The sequence below is a fragment of the Meleagris gallopavo genome, chromosome 13, assembly GCF_000146605.3.
Source record: "Meleagris gallopavo isolate NT-WF06-2002-E0010 breed Aviagen turkey brand Nicholas breeding stock chromosome 13, Turkey_5.1, whole genome shotgun sequence".
Lineage (NCBI taxonomy): Eukaryota > Metazoa > Chordata > Aves > Galliformes > Phasianidae > Meleagris > Meleagris gallopavo.
This window is the reverse complement of record NC_015023.2, coordinates 15822787-15827212: the sequence shown is the minus strand read 5'-3', so window position 1 is coordinate 15827212 and position 4426 is coordinate 15822787.

The following is a 4426-nucleotide window of genomic DNA, read 5'->3' as shown; positions in this document are numbered from 1 at the left end:
AAGAGTATAATCAAGCACCAAACAACAAAGCAAGTCAAGGTTCACATATATGTTAGCAACTTCCAACAGTGGGCTTAATACCCATGGCTGAAAATGAAAGTACTACGTTTGTGTTAACTGGAGACTGAAATCTTGAAGACATTCCTTAGAATCAAGAGTATTTCCTTTCTTTTCTTTAAAGAAAGGAAAACCCGAGTCTGAGAAATGTACTGTCTACTGACAGTTACAAATATTCTTAAAACTGATAGAACTAGTAAGACCTGAATCTTCAGTCAGCTATAAAAAAATCCTTAACTTCATAATCATTATTTCAGGCAGCTTAATCACTTGAAACAAGCATTGCTGTGATCAGTTCTTAAAGGCAGATACCTATCCTGTTCAGTCCTTCATTTCGTTACCTAGTGAAGTGCTCACTGCCGGCAAATTAAGCAAGTATTTGAAGATCTGGAGAATCAGGAATGAAAACATTGAACCCAGCTAGACTTACAATGAAGTTTCAACAGATTTGTTCACTTGAGAGCATAGAATTTAGTCTGCAGTCTCTGCGTACAAGCCTCTTGTGTTTAAGCCCAGATAATTCAATAAAATAATATCATATTTATTGAAAATTAAGATTAAAGCTAAACACTGGCTATAGCTCTGGCAATTGAACATTTCTATCCAATTTTAAACAGAGTGTTTGGGGAGTTGTAACAAAACAAACCCCAGAACTGCCATATAGAATTGCCTGTCTGGAGAGCCTAAATAATTGAAGGCCAACTATAAAAGCTGAAAAGATTTTTTTGTATGTTTTTCTGTTTTTTTTTTTCCTAAGTAACTACAGCAGATTTTCTTCCAATAACAGCCTCTGAGATTTATGAATTCTTCAAAATAGGACTCTCTCTCATTTAAAGTCATTTTACAAACTCTTTCCAAAGCCATTACCAAACTCATTTAGAGCTTGCAACACAGCTTGCCACAGCGTTATGACACTGTAAGCACTGCTAATTCTCCAACCTTGAAGGAAAACAGGGAAAGAGGCCTTTTATCATCATCTCTTAGCTTTTTCCTTAATATCAAACTGAAAATAGCTATTTTTCAATAAAACAAGTAGTTAGATGCTTTTAATATGCTCTAGCAGATATTTAAAAAAAAATAATTTGAGAGCTATGCTAAGAAAAAAAAAAATCTTGTGCATATGCATGACTATTACACACAAGAGTAAACGTCACAATACTCTTACGGCAGAAGTGGGGTGTGTGGGCTACTGTTTTTCAGTAAATCTCCCTATGATGAACAGCTACAAACACAGGCTTTGTTGGAAATGCACGTTTCCATTTTCCTTCCTTTGAAGTTAATGGGAGTTCTTCTATTCTTTTTGATAGCAGTACAGTTTGCTCCTCATTTAAAACTCCTATCCTACATATGCTTACACACACATATCTTAATTACAGAGGAATTATTGAGCAGAGAATCCAGGCTATCTTCTTTATTTTTACTTAACATTTGAACTGATTAAAAAGAAAGAAAAAAAAGATAAGATTGACTTACCATCTTTTATATGCTTCTCTTTTTGCTTGGAGACAAAAGTTACAATTACTGAAGCATAATTAGTCTCTTTCAACCTCCAGCTTTCCGATAGTAATATTCAATTTTCAACAAAGTCAAAAGAAAAAATCCTCTCTTCATAAGAATATTGTAAATTCATCTCCAAGCATCCCAAGTTTAGCAAAGTCCTTGTTATTTGAGGGAAGGCAAGACCTTAGAGCAGCAGGGGTTGGCCATGCTGTACATGGAATGGAGCTGAGAACAGGAAGAGCCTCACCACCACCAAGTAAGGCAGGCTTTGTTAGCAGCCAGGTTCAGTCGATAGTTTGGATCATCACGTAAATCCACTCAGCAAGGTAAAACCAGAGAGTCAGAATCAGGCACCACGACAGCAGCCAGAGTCAGACACAGAACATTAATTGCTTAGCAGGTCCATGGTGGAAGCAGGACTGCAGTTGCAGATTAGGAAGGCCCACGGGCAGAGCTCAAGTGGAACTGGAGACCCAAACTCCTAAAGCATAGCTCAGAACAGGACTGAAAACCAGGTTAAGTCAAAATAGGGCTCCCAGGCCCATGGGAGGGTGAGAGAAGGCCCTCAGTGAAGCCGGTCAGAACCATTAAGGTCTGTTCATGCCCTCAAGTCTACATATCAAAGAGTTATTTTCAGTTTTGAAGCAGCAGCTGAAGGAGCTGTATTTTTTTTCCCCCTAGGAAACAAAAAGAAGTGGTAAAAGATTTTAAAAGGAATTTCTCACTTCTGAAAGCCTTATAACTTACATCACAATGCTTTTTTTCTTGTAGATGAACAACATAGGTAACTAGTTTTTGTGGCCTGTGGCTTACGCAAGACAACTGTTATTTTAAGAATAATAATCAAAGCCAATCTGAGAGGACTGTCAAAATGAAAAGAATAAAAAGGATTTCTGTGTAGGACTTCTAAAAGCCAGAAATGCTGTTCTTGTTCTGAGAAATGCTGCCTATTTCCTGGAAGGTGATAAGCCTTCAGCTTCCATCCTCTCCCAGCATTTTGTTCTTGAGCTTCTTGAAGTTTCCAGCAATCACTGAATCATGCAGAAACTGAACAGGTGCATAAGGCTTCCTCACATTTTTGTAAGCTCCTTAATGCTTTGATTTAATTTCATTTATTCATAGTTACACAAGCATCCCAAGACGCTTAGGAGAGAAGTCTTACTATGTTCACAAAGCCTTAGGTTTTCTGGCTGAGTCAGAAGCAACCATTTTGTAATGCTGTTTTCAGAGCTGATGTGCATTTACCAGAACAGCCAGATAGACCATCTAGGCTCAAGTAGGCTTCTGACACAGATTTTAGGCTTTCTTTGACTAAATCTGCATCATGGCTTGTAAAGTGGTTTATTATGTGAACATGTACCTAACAAATACATCAGCTTAAAGAAAACTGTTAAGGATACAGAAGAAAAAGTTGTATTTCTAGCTATCCAACATAAAAAAAAAAAAACAAAAAACAAAAAACTTGTTCACATCGTTATGGAGCATTGCAGAATAAAGCTTTATTTTGGTTTTTCAGACAGTCTTGTTTAACTAACAGCCATTTAAAACTGCAGCACTGCTGTTTATAAACACTGCACGTTCAAATGCCACCATGTTATCTGGAGAAAGTTATCACCCATGTTAGTTTATGAACCTGACACAGAAGCTGGCTTTGACAGGCTTCAGAGGTGGAGCAGGACTAACCAGCCAACTTTTGAGAGTTTTTACTTTTGCTGAAAATGAAGTTACAAAGTTGTTAAGGGAACTTCTGAAATGTAATTCATTGCCCCTGGAATTTAATTTTTTTTTACTATTTTTTCACATATTTTAATGTTTCTGAGTCATGTTTCCCTCCCTTCAGGGTTTCTAAGCTTATCTTATGACCCACAGTTCCCCAGTGCTACACTGCTGACATTGCTTTTTTTTTTTTTTTTTCTTTTTGTCGCCAGGAGCTCTAACATTGTTCTAGAAAATTTTTAATTAGATAACACACCAGCAGTAGTGCTGTTTCCACATTGCTCTATTCAGTGGTGGAGAGGGCCTGGATCTGTTCTTAATTCTTACTTCAGCTGCAGAGAATCAATAATTCTTTGTGATTCCCAAAGTGGAGACCACTGCTGCTCAATGTTAATCTCACTGCCATCACTCTGACCTGTGTACTTTGCTTGGTGTAATGGGCATGTAACAATACTAAGCAAAGAGTACGTGGGGTGTCAAAAAGACAAGAAATCATCTTTGTAAGTCTGGATCTATTGAAACCAGAGAGCACGTGTGTTCAGCTTTGTTCACCAATAGTCCTGCAGCGTGCAGAGGACTTCAGACCCATCACTGGAGGCTTTTCATAGGCTCTAAAGGGCACGCTGCTTGCAGGACCACATCATCAGATTACACCATCAAATTTGTGCCATTTCCTGGACTTAATTCAGACTGAACTTGTTGGGACTGGGAAATAACCTCTTTACCCTCACTGCCCAGTCAGTCCAGCTGGCAGCAGGCAGCCATCCAGGAGCCCAAATAGGGTAACCCCCTGAAGGCTATAGCCACCAGCCTTGAATCAGCATAATCCATGATGCCAACCGATGTTTCTCTGTCAGGGCCATGGGCTCACCACAGAGCTTTACTGGGAGCTCCAGTACAGCTAGCTGTTGGACGACAGCGAGCAGGGAATAGTAGTGGCAGGTGAGAAAGGTCCAGGAATCACTGGGTCGCACAGCAGATGCTTGAAGGAGCGTGCACGGAGGGAGATAAAAGCTTTGTGCAACGAAGGAGAGTGAAGGAACAGTCCAACGGCGCATTTTCGCGCCCGCCACACTCAAGATGGCGGCGCAGCGCCGCTCACGCCGCTCAACACTCTCCCGCACTTCCCCTTCTCGCTTCTGATTGGCGGGTC